Consider the following 19348-nt stretch of genomic DNA (forward strand, 5'->3'; position numbering starts at 1 on the left):
TATATATATATATATATATATATATATATATATACACGAGGTCTGTCTAAAAAGCAACGGGACTGACTTCACAGAAACTTTATTCCAAAAAATATATTGAAATCACAGCTTGTCCCCTTCAAAATAGTTTCCCTTCAGTCTCACACACTTGTCCATCCTCTTCTTCCACACTTCGATGCACCCCCAGAAGGCTTTTTCTGGAATCCTCCGGAGCTCCGTCATCACAGCCCTTTTGAATGCCTCCACATCAGGAAATTGGGTCCCCTTGATCACCCCCTTGAGCTTGGGGAATAGGAAAAAAGAGGCCAAGTCTGATGAATACGGGGGTTGCTCCAGAGTTGGCACGTTCCTCTCCGCCAGAAACTGTCGGATGCTCAGGGCACTGTGAGCAGGAGCGTTGTCATGGTGGAGCACCCAGGCGTTGTTCTCCCACAGATCCCTCCTCTTGTCTCTGACTGATCTCATGAGGTGCCGGAGGATCTCCTTGTACACGTATTGATTCACTGTTTGACCGTGTGGTAGAAACTCTAAGTGGACGATGCCCTTGATATCAAAAAACGTGATAAAGATCACCTTGACCTTCGACTTCGACATCCTTGCTTTCATTGGTCTTGGTGATGCCAGACTTTTCCACTGACGACTCTGCCATTTGGTCTCGGGATCGTATTCGAATATCCATGCTTCATCTCCGGTAATGACTCTCCCGAGCAGGTCTGGATCATCCTCGAGGCGCTCGATAATGGCTTGATAGACAATGACTTTTTGCTGTTTCTGGTCCTCGGACAACAGCTTGGGGACTATCTTTGCGCAAACCTTGCGCATTTCGAGATTTTCAGTGATGATGCTCCAGACAGTGTCCTTGTTGATGGAAAGTTTCTCAGCAATCATCCGCACCGTGAGTCGACGATCTGTGCGCACCATCTGCTTCACAGCTCGATATTGTGCACCGTTTTGCTCGTTGAAGGTTTTCCAGACCGTGGATCATCTTCAACCTCCTCCCGTCCCTCTTTGAACCTCTTATGCCATTCAAATGCACGTGTACGTGATATCGTTTCTTCCCTGTCGACTTGCTGCAGCATTGTGAAGGATTCGGAAGCTGTTTTGCCAAGCTTGACAAGAAACTTCAGATTGGCTCTCTGCACACGACTCATAGCGAGACGACTCACACTCGTCAACATGTAAAGCACGACCTGTAAAAAATCACACATTAAGCACAGTCAACCATCACCAATCATATATATTGCTGGAATGTTGCAAAAGACTGTGACGCAACCCGTTCATTCAAGTTGTTAAGTGGAGCACACAGCAGGCTCAGTCCCGTTACTTTTTCGACGGACCTCAAATACATATATATATATATATATATATATATATATATATATATATATATATATATATATATATATATATATATATATATATATATATACATATATATATATATATACATACTTGAATGGCTCAGCTTGCTCAGCTCGCCTCACCACACATTGCGACATAGAGACAAACACTGCCATGTTATTGAAAACACCTCACCACCACGTAATTCAAAATATCTCACCAACACATTATTAAAAGCTCACCACCATGTCACCGCCATGTAACTAAAAACACCTCACCACCATATTATTAACACCTCACCACCAGGTAATTCAAAAGAACTCCCGCTGTGCAATTCAAAACACCTCAGCACTCGTCACGATGGAGACAGGATTGTTTTAACTGAGGATAAGTACGTGAGTTGCTGTGTTGTCATGATTTACACCAAGCAGAAATCAAACATTTATTTTGCCAATTGATCTGTAATATTCCTGATATTACATTTTTATAAGCAATTGAAGTTGAAGATTTAAGTTCAAAAAAATTTTTTTTTTCAAAAACATTAAGAAAATTTTTTTTTTAAATAAGTTATTTTTAAACACCCTTAGGCCATACACATGAGAGAGGTAGGAGCAACCTGGAAATTTAGTCCGATGTCAGAAAAGTTTGAGGGAGTAGTTCAGTGACAACTCAACACGTGGCACACTACACAGATAGATATATATATATATATATATATATATATATATATATATATATATATATATATATATATATATATATATATATATATATATATATATATATATATACCTTCTTATTTCTAATGTACATATTGGTTCACAAAAAAATATTTTCACGAAAAAAAAGTGATCACTATATTCGTTATTGTTGTCTGTCTGTCTGTCTTGTCTGTCTGTCTGTCCCGAGCAGAGCTCCGTGGGTTTTGATGCGATCCTGATAAAATTTTTGTGGGAGGTTTATATTATGATCTCATTGTGTTTTCCTGAGAATGTGCATGGTGCGCCCATTATGGGTGGAACCATGCCCAAAAAAACGTGTTTTTAGGGGGTAGCCAATTTCAATTTGCATCTTCTCCTCGGGGGTTTGTCGAATCTGACAGGGATTTCAGTATTTAGTTTGCCCAATGGCACCTGCAGAGCCCCACGGAGCTCGATTTTTCATTTTCGTTCAAGGTCAAGGTCACAAGGTCACGAACTTAGAAAATTGCGAATTTTGACCTAAAAAATTATCTTCTCCGAGGGGTTTGTCGAATCTGGCTGGGGTTTCGGTATTTGGTTAGCCCAATGGCACCTGCATAGCCCCACGGAGCTCGATTTTTCATTTTTGTCCCAAGGTCAAGGTCCCGAACTTCGAAAATTTCAAATTTTGACATAAAAATCATACGACCGCCCAAACTGAGAGCTTGGATGACAATATTTTGTATGCATAATCTTGAGGTCATTCCCCACATAAAGTCTTGAAACCATTTTGCTCTATCTCGAACACCTTGCCCGTGGCACCCCCTTCAACCTTGCTTTTACGCTGATTTCATCAAAGTATGGATAATCCGAGGAGTGTGAAATGCCATATTGCCTTTATGGCGTTATGTTGTTCCTGGAATGTTCCAGAGGAAGTTTTGCACCAAAGGTCATAATCCTTGACCTTTGACCTTTAAACTTCACAATGGTCGAATTATCAAAGTTGTGGGAATCGAACCGGGTTTTCCATCTTCTTCGACGAACTAACTCCAATAAGCTATAGCAGGTATCCTGTTTCCTTATTTTAATGTCCACAACATTGTTTTGTGACCTTTAAAGGTTATGCAAAGTTCAAATTTTGAAAGTTGTTGAACGAAACCGGGTTTTCGACATTTTGCAGCTAATAACCTGTCACTCGTACCACATCATGTTGATCATTTTTATAACTTGGTCAAATATTATCACATTGTCTCATCCTTGACTTCTGAAGCAATCTTCATCGTCAAATACCGCTCGTGAACCATTGTCGTCTTCAGAGTTGTTTGTTATTAGAAACAATGTGGTACCAGCCAGAAAGGGTTGGTCACCTAATAATAATAATTTGAGTTGCAGAGTGATGTGCATATGTTTGTGCAGTAGCTACTTGGAGTGGAATAACCATGATGTGGACGTGACTATTGTCCCACCTGTCAAGCCCTGGGTCTGTTTCTGTTTGGGCGTGAAAGCAGGACGTGCAAGTCCCTCCACAAGAGCTCCTCCTGGGAACACAAGAAAAATTCACTGACTGAACCTGTGTTGTCACTGAACTACTCCCTCAAACTTTTGTGAAATCGGACCAAACTTCCAGGCTGCTCCTTCCTCTCCCATGTGTTTGTTGCTAAGGGTGTCTATTTTGAATTTTTTTGAAAAAATAGATTTTTTCTTAAACTTAAATCTTCGACTTCAATTCGTTATAAAATGTAATATCACAGATATTGCAAATTGATTTTCAAAATTAATGTTTCAATTCTGATTGGTGTAAATCATGCATAAGCATGCACACATCTTTTGATTATCAGAATGTGGCAATGTCACTCATCATTGGATTCCCACTGATTCCTGGTCATTGAATGTTTTTTATTTTTAAATCTGGTATTGTAATCATGTGCATGCACAGCTAACTGTGCATGCCCCAGTAACTCTGGGTTATTAAATGACAGTCCTTTGGTTCTGCATGTGGATTGAAATGGGGGTGCGGGTTGATGCACTTTCTGCATGTGTTGTGCATGTGAAAGTTGTGAGCGTGTGTTGTTGCGTTATGGTGTGTTAGCAGTGTGTGGAGCAGTGTGTTGCAGTGGCGTTGTGATTTCTTGCACCAAGACTATTGTTAAACCTACCTGTATCCTTGCTCTTGCACCATCCCCTCATATAACAGATGCTTTAACCAATAAGTTCTTCCGTATAGGGAGCTCAACGGTTTCGTTTGTAAGACCACCTCTCTGTTCTTTAACATGCCAGGCTTCGACCATTAATCTTCGGTGTTTGACATATATATATATATATATATATATATATATATATATATATATATATATATATATGTATGTATGTATATATATATATATATATATATATATATATATATATATATATATATATATATATATATATACCTTTTATATATTACTAAAACTCTCATCTTGTATGTATGTATGTATGTTCCCGAAATACAGCCAAAACAGTACAGGATAGTGCAAAACATTTTGGCCCACCTTACTCACCATTCCCCTCCTGTGTGCAGTTTCGAGTTTCGTTCAAATTGGCAATGAAAAAATGATTAAAAAATCAATTCCCAATTCAGTCAAGTACTCTTCAGGATTATTTGATCAATGCAAACAACCTCAGTGTTATAGTTCGCTGGAGTTGTGTATATATATATATATATATATATATATATATATATATATATATATATATATATATATATATATATATATATATATATATATATATATAAACATGTATATATTCTTGATAGTTTGGAGTTTAAGCTGACTTCGCCTGAATTTAGAAGACAGAGTAGTTTCAGAGCTGTACGAGGAAAGGAAGGTTTCAGAGCTGAAGACATATTTCCACAAGGCATCAGCAGAACCACAATGACCACACCTGAAACCCAAGCCAACTGGTCTTAACACTTTGGCTCTTTTGGGGGCATCATCAGAATCAACCTGGGAGCCCTGCAAGGTCAAAGACCTGGCCCAATGCCTTGTAGACCGACATTTTATGCATCACAAAGTTCACTTCAAGCAATAAGAAACCGATCTCAGCATAATTTAGAACGTATTTTCATTTTCAACATTCCTTTGCACGATTAATGGTTGGGCAGGTTAATTTGGTGACGAGCCAAAAGGCAGATTAATGTATTTACATTGTTAAAGGATTATTTGGCACAATGTACAATTCCCCTGTCTGATCAGTAGCATGACCTCTATCTAACATACAGGAAACTCAAGACTTCTTGTGCAACCCTTTAGAGCCGATGATCGAGAGGAAACCCTTGTAAGTCATTTCACTCAACGAAATAATTTATAGGATCGTACGCATTTCATCTTTCTTATGGTATTCGGGTTTATATTTCTGGAGCATGAATGGAAAAAGCGAAGTCAGTCTATCTGGAAAATGTCAGACAAACAAAAATTTCCATCAAAACAGTCCATGGTGAAAAGTCAGCCGAGCCTTGCGATGTGAAATGAGCTGACACGTAGTTTGTCTGTGGGAGTTCTGTACTTCATGAAATAATGAAAACTAGGTCTTTCATTCGATTTTGTTTTGATTGAGTGATCAGTCGAGTTTGTATTGACAGGTTCTACATGGCAAATGAAGCTGATGAAGTTGAGTGCAAAGCAGAGACTCCAGAAGTCTAGATTATGAAACCTTCTCTTGCATTTCATTTCTTTGGAGACCAGAGTTCTGAACAAATAATGTACATGGGGTGTTTAAAAAGTCGTACGAAAGAGGTACTGACACGTCCAAGTATCGACAACTTTTTAAATTCTTTATTTTTCAATAAATAAGTACATATAATTACAAAGAGCTTTTCTTACCCATTATACATACTGGCATGCACTTCTCAGCCCACCTTGGGTGTGCAAGGTACTGTGGCACATTCTTGGAAATACACTTTATCATTTTTGTCAAATTTTATTTTTCAAAATATACCGTATCAGAATATGCAAAAGAGAGAGACAAATATGTGGGTTTTTGGCATTTTTGTAACTGCCTGAACATTTTATGCCTGGTGTTAGCTTAATGGTTTTGGTGGTGGGCTTCGGGTCCTATGGTCCTGATTTCAAAACCCACTCGGCTGTTGAATTAATACCTGGTGTGGTTGACTCTGCCTGTCATCCTTCTGAGGTTGGCAAAATGAGTGCCAGCTTGCTGGTATCCTGTGTCGGAGTGGCAACCTGTCCAGGGTTGTACCCAATAGCCAAGGAGACTGCTAAGGCAGCACCAACGCTCTGCACAGAGTAAGGTCCCAATGGATGGATTCACACTTTTGCAAGCTTAAGTCACCCAAGCGAGCAAAATACATTTTACATGGTTCAACACAAATGTTAAACACAAATAAGTAAAGAAATAATTCATATCTTGATACCAGTGTAGAAGCTTGGTGTCATTGGATCTCACCCCTTATTAGTGTCAAATGAGGAAGAGGGGGAGGAGAACAATCACATTCCATATCACAAGATAAAAGATGTTCATTTGTAATACTGGCTCCCACAAAAGGTGGCACTATTTCCGCCGTACGTCAATTTTGGAGTTTTGGTGAGATCCACATTTGCTCCATTAAAGAAAGATTCATGTTGGTTGGTTGGTGCAGAGGTGACACACACACCTACCTTTGAGCTGTCTAATGTGGGTGAGAATCTCGGCTCGACAATACAGCATCAGATTGGTACTTTGCTTGCAGGTCATTGCAGCGTCACTCCGACGGGTGTTAAGCTGGCTGTCCAGTCTATTAGCATTAGTTGGTGGATGTTCAGAAGATTTCCTGGTGTCTTTTTTTAAAGAGTAGGCAAGCCATCACGGGCACCCTGAACAAATTACAAATTCCTGCCACCTCCAGCCCATCGTCAGGTCTGACCGACTGGTTCCTCAAAGACTCGGCCCAAAAGCATACACTCGATGGTCCCAATGGCCTCATCCTACGTTGAGGTTCCTTGTAAGAGAACTCATTTATTTATTTATTTGTAAAAACGTCATCCTCCGTGACCCCCCCCTCCCCCTCAAAAGGTGCTCATAATGGAAGCCCTTCAAGATGTTGTAGAAGAGGTGATATACACAAACAACACTCCTCATGCCTGCCTTTGGAGTGTAATGGCAGCTGTTTTATCGCTGATGGCTGAACATTTCCAAAGAAACCTAAAGGAATGTAACGGTGGGTGTAACTAGCCACCATCCACGACATCACGCAAACGGCAGCATGGAGCACAACGACTTTGGATCTGTAAATATTTAACTTTTCAAAATGTATTTCCAGGACAGAGAACAGCTTGCTGTGGAAAGCCACGGGCTTTCGGAGCTTTCAAAATACATGTTTTACTTATAACAGAGTCTTCGTCTTGTTTAAGCGGCTTTATTGAACAAAATGATTCTGGCGCCTAATGAATGACAGGACAATTTCAATGTTGGTCTATATTTTCCAAGTGTGGTTATTCTTGGACAGTGTACAGCACAAGGTTTCTTTTTGAATTTTTTGATTTAGACGCATGGCCTAATGTGCCAACATATACAGAAAAAGAGGTATTTTATAGCTCGGTCGTTCCAGACATGAGGGAGGACACCTTATCAGGACTCTAATGTGTCGAATCATGATCTAGCCTTAAGCCTGGTGGCTGGCTTAATATCCTAGAGTCTTGAGTTCTTGAGATGAAGCCTCTGTTTTAATCGTTTAATTAACACCAGGTTGGTTGACTCTACTTGTCATTGTTCAGAGGTCGGCAAAATGAGTACCGGCTTACTGATAATTGGGGCACTGCATCAGCATCACACCTGCACCCCCAGAAAACGATGCAGCCAAGCAGCCAATAGGCTATATCTGAATAAATAAAATAAATCATCGAGCCTTGATCTCTTTTTGGGTGACACTGCTCATTGGTGTTTGTTGTCAAAACGACGGCATGGATTACAAGGTGGAACCACAGAAACGGGTGCTATGCAATGATCATGTGGTTTTGTATAATTTCTCATTAACTCCAGTTATGGATCATCAGATTTATTCTCGACATCAGGAAAGCACACTGGTTGGTATAACATGGCAGCCTCAAAAAGGAAGTACATGCTGTGATTGCACAGAAAATATCGTCAACTTACAAATGAGCCACAACTGGAGGCATTCTAACGATGGAATGAAATGAATTACGGAGCAGGTAGGAAAATGAAGGACCATGGAGTTGGAAGTGGTGGATTAGGAAAATGGCGGAGGGAATACACCTGTGCCACACCACACTGATAATTCACTCCTTGTCTGCTCTCTACATGAGCTACTTCGATGAGTCGTTACTTGTTGACATTAATATTATAATTCATATTAGCATATTAGAACTTCGCAAAAATAATTCGTTTATGATTTATAATTAGCTCATGTCCCCTTATTATCCAAAAGGGAGTATTCATGTTGCTCCCGAAAACATTGTCTCATTTGTACGCCGCACAAGGCTACAAGGTAGCAGGTCTGCTGGTTAGAGTAAGGTTATGGAATTTGTTCATGGTGTCAGCGATAGCTCACCTCCTCTTCGCAAAGGACACCATGAAATCTCAAGCATCCACCAACAAATGTCAGCAGATGTGACGTGCAGTTTAGCGTCCATCTGAGGGATGGCACACACATTGATGAATCACTCTGCCTGTGAAACACCAGAATGACAGTTTATAGCTGGGTCAGGATTCGAACCCAGGCGAGACAGCTTGAAAGTGAGTGTGCATACCTCTTAGCCATCCTGCAAGCCCAATAATTACAGTACCAAGTATTGTATGCACACATTGTTGTCGCAACACGAGCAAAGGTTCAATAATAATCCGAATGTAAGACGTGTCAATTGGAACTTGCTTTCAACACCATTTCTAACTTACTCCGTCCGGACACCCAATAAACCCGATAAATAAACCAGATGAGCACGTGAGTTGTATATGCCTATTAAGTGGAACCCGGAGTGGAAGTGAGATGGAAAGTGCAGAAGCTAGAGGCTGTGGATGAAGAAAGAGGGCTGGGTGGTGGTGGTGGTGGTCATGGTGGAGGGGGTAGGGATGCCTTGCGTGCGGTGGAGGTCGGCGTGAAGATGGAGGAGACGCACTGACGGGCCAACACGTCTGTATAACTCCCCCAGACCCCAGCTGACTTACCGCACAACCCACTTGTGTCAACCTGTTATTCCTATTTGGGATTTTTCTCGTGTTTTTCGTTGTTCACCCACGTGCATAACCATCCACGTGCACACACTGCGAACATAAACTGGTTTATTTGAGACTTATGTTGCTATTTAAGACATTTCTCCCAAGACTATATTTTCATCTTTTAACATCCTTGTATATTGCATCTCACTCTCTCCGATGGTGGGTGCAGCGTGCTTGGGAATCTCCGTTTCGAGAAAGTGGTGATGGCTTTGCGAAAGGTCCACATGATGCACACCATCATCTTTGGGGGGAATTTCATTGCCAGATGGCAGGAGCGGTTTATACTGCTTTGTAAATAAATGGCTCAAAACTAGCTTCCATTACTTCGTGTCTGATGTAACAGAGCCGTTAATCTGTCTGGTTTTTACTCCAGCCGGTATTTGACACGGGTGTGCAACATTTGAAGAGTGTCCCTCTCTTCCGCTTCCATCGGTTGTGGCTTCTCCGGGTGGATCTTCCAGCTGTACATAAATAAACCACAATCTTGCAGACGCCAAAGTGGTCAAAATGAAACCCACGGGTGGACAGTCGATTTCCGCGGTTCCTGCCCTGAACAGGTTTCGTGAACGAACACAAACTACGAAGTATCTTTTTCTTTTTCTCGACAACGTTCCACTTACTCATCTTGTGAAACAACAGAAAATGGCATTTTTCATGAACATACAAGGGCATTCAAAATGTTCTCAAAACGAGGAACTCAATATTACAATAAACAGAAACTTAACCTAAGGAAATGTTTCTCAACAGATATATACAGTATGTATGTATGTATGTATGTATGTGTGTGTATGTATATATATATATATATATATATATATATATATATATATATATATATATATATATATATATATATATATATATATATATATAGTCTGTGACCGATGTGACGTACACATGCAGACCACGTGACCGATGACATCATCCTTATCAAACTTTTCCCCCCATGTGTAGTTTCCCCATGGACATGAAGCGAAAGGCAGGGTTAAGCAATTGGTTCATGGCCATCCATCCATCTGATCAGTTTATGATCAAGTAACAGTTTATTTAAATTGAATGTTTTATTTTGAATGTCATATTTTTACTCTGTCTGCCTGCTGGGCAGTCAAACAAAAGAGAAAAGCATTCCAAACAGGAAATTTACTGTTTTCAAGGACGTTATAAAGGACACATACAACAGGCACATAGAAATAGAACTAATATAACGTGTTATACACGGAGATGTAATAGACACTGGAGAAAAAGGCAGTAAAAATCTGGAATTAATTTATTTGTATGCCTTTAAACTTCTTTTAACCTTTGTTTCAATTGAATTATATATTTGATGACTGTAGAACACAAATATCCTTCATAATACTTCCAAAACGATGCAATATATCGATATGTAGCATTGGAGTATGTGGCATGTGTATAGGGTTCAAGAAGGGGGTCGCCATCATGGTGATGTGCCATCCTGATTGACACTGCGTTTAATGGTTATCAATAAAGCCTCAATCTCCTAAACTGCGACTCAATGTCGTCTTATAGTGGGGCAACTTAGCTAAATATAGCATAACAATTGTGCATTTTGTGAGGAAAGCACCAAATTTGGCACACTAGTAGCCTATTATATTATGAACAGATTTGGATATTGGGCCATCTCAAATTCAGCTGCTGATGGTGGTGGCAGCCATTTTCCACTGCCATCAAAAATTTTGAGATGGCCCAATATCCAAATCTGTTCATAATATGATAGGCTACTAGTGTGCCAAATTTGGTGCTTTCCTCACAAAATGCACAATTATTATGCTAAGTTGCCCCACTCTCATTACTATACAGTGTATACGGGTGGTTTGTTTGTAAGACTGCTTCAGTAGTGCAAAAATTCCAGATGTTTTTTTAACACTCTTTAAAACCATTATCTTATTGAAACTGAAGTACAGGAGGGCCTTTCCCATTCATGGGTTCCCCCTTCGTGGATTCACTTTATCGTGATGAATTTATTGAGGCAATGTTTTGGGATTGCGGTAAATGCGCTCAAATAATCGCGGGTTGGCAAACTATTTTCCACATTTATTCACCAAGTTATCATGGGCCATCAACACAATAACCCCCTCAAAACCTCCAACATCATCATCACCATCATCATCTCCATCAACTCATCTTTATCGTCCCCATCATCAACATCACCATCGCATTATCGGATGAAGTTTATCAACATTATTCTTCTATGTAAATTTCATGATCTTAATAACTCAAGAAAATGTACTTTATTTTATGTTCTTATGAAGACAAATAATATTTTATTTTAGATTCTCAATAACCTGTTTATTCATGAAAATAAATAGGACATAAATAAAGCACATTGTACAAGTGTACAGTTTGGACAAATTTTAAAGTTGAAGTCCCTAATCCTTTTTTTCCCCATTACCCCCAAAGTTTGCACATTTTTCTGGTTTATGGGAATGTTCAAGAATGTAAACCCCGTGAAGAGCAAGGCTCTCCTGTATACACTTGAACACTGTTTGTGGGTATTGTGTGTTTGAACTCTCGTGGATCATATATTTGAAGTTTCGCATCAATCGGTTAAGTGGTTTCAGGGAAGACAATTTTAAAATGTTCTCCTTCGATCTAATATGGCTGCCAGACCAATTGACCTATGACTTTATAGTTATCAAACTTTTCCCCCTTGAATAGTCGATCATATATTTGAGGTTTCGCATCGATCGATTAAGCGTTTAAAGAGAAGGAAATATTTTAAAGGTTTTCGTTCAATCCAATATAGCTGCTCGACCACATGAGTGATGACATTTTAGTTATCAAACTTTTATCCCCGTTGGTAGTCGATGACACACTTAAAGTTTCACATTGATTGGTTGAGCAGTTTGAGAGAAGAGGATTTTAAAGGGTTTTAGCTGCAATGAAACATGGCTGCCAGAGTACATGACCAATGACATTTTATTTATCAAAATATTTTCTCCATGGGGAGTCGATCATATCTGTGAAGTTTTACATCGATCTATTATAAGCAGTTCTGGAGATGATTCTGAAGGTATATATTTTTTAATCCAATACATCTACCAGACCATGTCACCAATGACATCATAAATTTAACACTCAACTCGAATTGGGTAGCCAGTCACACAAATTAATTTTCAAATTTTTCATATAAAGATTTTGATTCGTCCATTTATGGCTACCCCACCAGTTCACATATGATGTCATTATTATCAAACGTTATTCCCCATGGGGGAATCTATATTAATATTTCGGCATTCCCCTTTCTTTGTTCCACCATCAGATTTTTGTTACTGCATGGAATGAAACAAGATTTGGCACATATACTAATGATATTATTGTCTTCCTGAAGAGGCCCCTCAAAATTCGTTTTGATTCATTTTCACAAACTCCAACGGATTCCATTCAAATTCGCTTTTGGCTTTTGGTCCAACTTAGGTCATTGGCTATAAATTTTTTCCTTTACACTTCCGATATTCGAAAAAATCGATAAATCGATATCCCTTATGGGATTTTCCATTCAAATCCACTCAAGTTTAAGGCCTACGGGGGACGCAAGTTTCCACTTTGCCCCGGGCGCTGTTTACCTCCACTACGCCAAGCTGTTATGGTTAGGGTTTGGGTTAGTGTTAGGGTTAGGGTTAGCTACCCTAACACTAACCCTAACCCTAACAGCTCACCCTAACCCTAACAGCTAACCCTAACTGCTAACCCTAACCCTAACGGCTAACCCTAACGCTAACCCTAACCACTAACCCTAACCCTAACTGCAACCCTAACCACTAACCCCTAACCGCTAACAGCTATTCAGGAAATTTGCAAGAAAGCCCGGGCAACGCCAGGCTTTATTGCTAGCCTGAGCAACGCCGGGCATTACTACTAGTTGATGATATATGTCAAGTTTCAATTATTTGTGTTGAGCGGTTTCAGAGATGATTTCCAAAGTTTTTCCTTTGATCCGATATGGTTACCATACCACATGACCTATGACATGAGAGTTATCAATAAAAGCATATCTTTGGGTTCTCGCTCCGATGTTGAAAGTTTCGCCTCACTCAGGCAAGCAGTTGCAGAGAAAACGAATTTAGAAGTGAATAAAAGTGCAAAATAGCAGAAGAATAATATAATCTGAATAGAAACAATGAGGTACCAGCCAGTAAAGCTTGGTCCTATAATAATAATTTGAGTTCCCTTGCAAAGAACCTCAACACAGGAAGTCTTTAGGTTCATCAAGACTGCACAATAGTTGGTAACTTGTGGTTGTTTTTCTGTGCTCTATTCTTTTTAAATTCTGAGCATCAATCAAGGAAGCTGCACAATACCATTTTTTAAACTCTTTGCGATGACTCAGCCAATGTTCAAACCACTGCCTTCCCAGACTGGGCCTGGACACTCTAACCATTATGCCACCAAGTCCGGTCAGTTGGCCATGTCGATACAACATAATCTTTTCTGGTTTACATCCGATATGAGGGGGCCCATGAAGCCTTGTAAGGAGTGGGAATTGGATCAGAAAATAAGGTCGGATCATCAGGATTTCAACTCGGAAAAAGTTCCATGATGGTAAGAAACAATTATATTTGCCATAAAATATATACGTCATGAATTTGAAGTTGCAAAACCACCCTCAAGCTGTGCTTCAGACACCAGTATAAGTTCACGGCCAAAAGACCCATTGTGCTCAGTACGAGTGGAAGCATTTCTAAGGAAACAAACTCTGCTTTGGAAATGGTGTGCTAAACATGCAAAGGCGAAACCTGTGAAATGCCGGGATTCTGCTCCGAGACGTTCGAAGGCCCCAATGACACACAGAGATGCCTTTGTTTCTAGTGGCCTTCAGGCAAACGCGTGACACCAAGCATAGAGACAAAAGGCCTAGTCTGCTTGGAGATGTCTCAAGGCTCGTTGTCCCATAGAACCGAGGGTTACGGATCTTTGGGAAAATAAAGCCATGAAGAAGACCTGTGTTTTCAGGGGCGTTTCTCACGTTTTATGGTCACCAGGTTGATGGTTCAATGGAGGTGCCTGAGGAGATAGCTTGCCCTTATCCTTTAGACATGGTTAGATCCTGGTTTGGCCTCCAGATTCTACCCATCATTCCCATCAACATCTTCCGTTTGTATAGAGCGGCGATGTCATGCTGAAATGTCATGAAGCAAAGGGTTATTCAGAAGAGCCTTGATTTATGATCCCTTTGAAGTGGAAGAGATTTAAAATTGCCCTTTAGTTTGAGCTTTGCAAATAAGTCTAAGTGTTTGCCTGTATTCAAGCACACATGACTGAAGGATGAGCTAAGGATGTTTCATTTCTAATTTAAGGAACTTGTTTGCTCCCTCAGCTATTACAGCAGGCCAACTTATAACGACTTCAACTTAAACTCAAATAATTTCAGTGTAGTATTTACTTCCAGTAAATGCATAAGTGGCAAATTCAAGGAATCTTTAAACAGATATAATTAATGCTTGGGTGGAGGGGGCAGGATAGATTTGAGGTTGGCACACTCTCCTTTGAGCTGTCGAGCTTGGGTTCAAATCTACGCCCATCACAAAACTGTGCTGCCCGTTGGAAGGACAATAGTCAGAGTACCATTCTGCCAGCATTGGATGTTCGTGGATGTTGAAGATCCCACGGCATCTTTCACAAAGAGTAGATCAGTTATCGCTGGCACCCTGGACAAATTACTAAGTACTGGCACCGTCAATCGAACGTCAGGCCGAGCCAGCCGATTCATGAAAGTCTTGGGCCAAAAAAGTTCCCTGGGCGCCCACCCCTCCCCCCCCAAAAGTCGGAAGTCTTAGTTGTGTAAATTGAGAAATATAAAAATCGATTGAATTGTTTCTATTTGGTATTTTCTGTCCTAATAACTCAAACTTCATTAGAGCAGAGTCTCTACGTAGCAGACACCCACGTCCAACACCGCTTGGTCTGCAATTCATTGTACATGTGTTTGCACCACAATGCACCACCTAGTGGCCACGTGGTGGTTGCACATCTTTATTGCAGTTTGATGAGAATCAAAGTTTGAACATAAAGAGCAATATAATTTCGTTTCACGAGGATATTTCACCAGCATTCCCTACAGAGTACTATGCGGTTAGCCCAACAACCAATTAAAATGGCAATTTGGTTGTTGCCAAGAGCAAATGTATATGTTATGCATTGTGATAGATGCCTTGTGATGTCGAATGTGTGTAGTTGCACACAGGATAGCCAGAAGGATGGCAAATGCAAAGCATCCCACATGCACAGCTTGAATCAATTGTAACCCACCTGATGTATTGATAATATTTCTATGTTGCTGAAAATACACTGTTGCGTGCCCATACCACAGACTGGTGATTGAATCAAGCTGCAGTGGCCTTGGAGGATGGTCTCCAGCAAGAAACATATGCCAGTTCAGATGGAGGAAGAACTGCAAGAAGCTCAAGTCTGCCGCCGTGTGATGGCGTCTTGGAGGGGCATTAGAGCGACCTTCTGAACTCCGCACTTGAATTGCCAATCTGGCAGCGAATAAGGCAATGTCAAGAGGAAATGAAGGTATATTGGCAACAATATGTTTTCTATAATATAAGAATATTATATATATATATATATATATATATATATATATATATATATATATATATATATATATATATATATATATATATATATATATATATATATATATATATATATATATATATATATATATATATATATATATATATATATATATATATATATATATATATATATATATATATATATATATATATATATATAAGTATATATATATATATATATATATATATATATATATATATATATATATATATATGTATATATATATATATATATATATATATATATATATATATATATATATATATATATATATACATATATATATATATATATATATATATATATATATAAGATAAGTATATATATAGAAGTATATTTATATACATATATATATATATATACATATATATATATATATATATATATATATATATATATATATATATATATATATATATATATATATATGTACTGGACGACCCTTGAACCCATTGGGTTCCCGTTGTGGCAGCGGTTGAGAACAAAAATCATTTCAAAAAATTAAAAATTAAAAACATAGCTCCAGTGAACTATACCACTGAGGTTGTTTGCATTGATCAAATAATCACGAAGAGGACTTGACTGAATCGGGAATTTATTTTTTAATATCTCTTTTCGTTGCCAGATTTGAACGAAACTTGATACTGCACACCGCAGGAGAATGGTGAGTAAGTTGGGCTGAAAATTTTTGTGCTCTCGTGTATCGTTTTGGCTGCATTTCGGGAACATACATACATACATACATTCATATATACAAGATGAGAGTTTTAGTAATATATATATATATTTATATATATATATATATATATATATATATATATATATATATATATATATATATATATATATATATATATATATATATATATATATATATACACAGCTCTGGAAAAAAATAAGACACCACTCCAAAAAAATTTCTAATCAGCATCTCTACATGTATGGCAGCCATTCCATTCCAGTGTCTGTTGAATTCCAAAACAGGCACACCTCATTCTACTTAGTAAGGTACTGATTAGGTGATCACCTGAACCGAATCTTATTTAACAAGGAAAAGTATAAAGACCACTGCTGTGGTCATCACTATCCTCTTGCAATAGGACCAGCTGGATGGCAAAAACAGTGCTCGTAGTACCTCAACAGTAATTAGAATCAAAAAAATAACTATTCACCATGCCAAAATAGTTGAAAAGAAAAGTTTTGAGTGAGGAAAAGAAGGGTTAAATTCTGGCTTTACTGGCAGAGGGATACAGTGAGCATCACGTTGCTACCATCCTTAAAATTTCAAAGACGGCCGTTCATAATAACAAGGTCAAGCAGCAGACATTGGGGACAACAAAGCTACAGACTATCAGAGGGCGAAAACGACTTTCCACTGACCGGAATGACCGCCAACTCATTCGAATGTCATTCAACAACCGTAGGATGACATCAAGTGACCGACAAAAAGAATGGCAAACGGCAGCTGGGGTGAAGTGCACGGCGAGGACGGTTCGAAACAGGCTCCTAGGGGCAGGGCTGAAGTCGTGCAAAGCTAGAAAAAAGTCCTTCATCAATGAGAAGCAAAGAAGAGCCAGGCTGAGGTTTGCAAAAGACCACAAGGATTGAGGACTGGAGTAAGGTCATCTTCTCTGATGAGTCCAATTTCCAGCTTTGCCCAACACCTGGTCATCTAATAGTTAGACGGAGACCTGGAGAGGCCTACAAGCCACAGTGTCTCGCACCCACTGTGAAATTTGGTGGAGGATCGGTGTTGATCTGGGGGTGCTTCAGCAAGGCTGGAATCGGGCAGATTTGTCTTTGTGAAGGACTCATGAATCAAGCCACGTACAAGGTTGTCCTGGAAGAACACTTGCTTCCTTCTGCTCTGACAATGTTCCCCAACTCTGAGGATTAGTTTTTCCAGCAGGACAATGCTCCATGCTGCACAGCAAGGTCAATCAAGGTGTGGATGGAGGACCATCAGATCAAGACCCTGTCAGGCCAGCCCAATCTCCAGACCTGAACCCCATTGAAAACCTCTGGAATGTGATCAAGAGGAAGATGCATGGTCACAAACCATCAAACAAAGCCGAGCTGCTTGAATTTTTGTGCCAGGAGTGGCATAAAGTCACCCACCAGCAATGTGAAAGACTGGTGGAGAGCATGCCAAGACGCATGAAAGCTGTGATTGAAAATCAGGGTTATTCCACAAAATAGTGATTTCTGAACTCTTCCTAAGTTAAAACATTAGTATTGTGTTGTTTAAAAATGAATATGAACTTGTTTTGTTTGTATTATTTGAGGTCTGAAAACACTGAATCTTTGTTGTTATTTTGACCAGTTGTCATTTTCTGCAAATAAATGCTCTAAATGACAATATTTTTATGACTTTTTTTTTATGACAATATATCTAAATGACTAAATGACAATTTTTCCAGAGCTGTATATATATATATATATATATATATATATATATATATATATATATATATATATATATATATATATATATATATATATATATATATATATATATATATATATCAAAGCCTTAGTTTGTGTTTATCATGAATTGATGTGGATTATGTGAAGAGAAATGGGTTAAAGAAATACGGATGTCCATGCTCCTTCTGTGTCTGATTAATTATTATTATTTCATATGCAGCCTGTGACTGCTGGTTGCATCATTGCTGGGAGCCTTTGATGGAGTCTCTCCTATTACCAGTAAGCTGGCACTCATTTTTCTAACCTCGGAAAGATGACAGCCTGAGTCAACCCACCTGGTGGTATTTAACGGACAACAGGGGCTCAAACTCAAGACCATAAGATCTTAAGCCACCCACCATTATAACCATTTAGCCAACATCAGACATGTGTCTGATAAGACGCCTGTACACTAAATAAAAATCTACAGTAAGAACAGATTATGGAGAGACTGAATGGTTTGCAATGTGAAAAGTGGTCAGACATGGGTGCATCCCTCCCCTTGCTTGGTCAATCTGTATCGTTTGTACATCATGAGGAAATCAAACTTGGATGACAGAGTCTGGAGTCAAGATTCGAGGAAGATGAATCAACAATCTCAGGTAAACTGATGACACCACTCTGTTGGCAGGAAGTAAAGAGGACTTGATGAAACTACTGCAGATAGTGAAGAAGGAAAGTTAAATTCTGGTCTTTATTGTAACCTAAAAAAAAAAAAATCTTGTCAATTGAGAAGATCGATGTGTTCAGATTGGGAGACAATCATGTTGAAATCGTGGAAAGTTGAATCTTCCTGGACTGTAAGATTGAAGTGGGTGGAGAAAGTAATGGGTGGTTAGTACTGGGGAGAACAGCAATGTGTCAGGATTGATGAAGATCTGGAAAAATAAGGATATGAAAAGACAAACCAAGAGGTGATTGGTGAATACTCTGATATTCCCAGTTGCAATGTGTGATTGATGTGAGTCATGGACGTTGGACAGTGAAGAAGAAATAAATAAACCAATATCACCTGCAGGGTGACCCGTATCTTGCCAAAAGGTGAC

At 39.1% G+C, this 19348-nt stretch overlaps 1 protein-coding gene and 1 long non-coding RNA gene across 3 annotated transcripts in view; one reads left to right on the forward strand and one right to left on the reverse strand.

Moving 5' to 3' along the window:
• The window catches only part of LOC147035092 (uncharacterized), a 260465-nt gene extending 244704 nt beyond the window's left edge, over positions 1 to 15761 (forward strand). For both annotated transcript variants that reach the window (XR_015061343.1, XR_015061347.1), the window contains one exon: positions 15562 to 15761. This is a non-coding gene — a long non-coding RNA (uncharacterized LOC147035092). The remainder of the gene's footprint in view (positions 1 to 15561) is intronic.
• LOC147035094 (uncharacterized) overlaps positions 1 to 19348 on the reverse strand; it is a 382679-nt gene that overhangs the window by 164563 nt on the left and 198768 nt on the right. The window lies entirely within an intron of this gene.

Source organism: Eptatretus burgeri, chromosome 1, assembly GCF_056783735.1.
Source record: "Eptatretus burgeri isolate ZD-2024b chromosome 1, Ebu_testis_v1, whole genome shotgun sequence".
In the NCBI taxonomy this organism is placed as follows: Eukaryota; Metazoa; Chordata; class Myxini; order Myxiniformes; family Myxinidae; genus Eptatretus; species Eptatretus burgeri.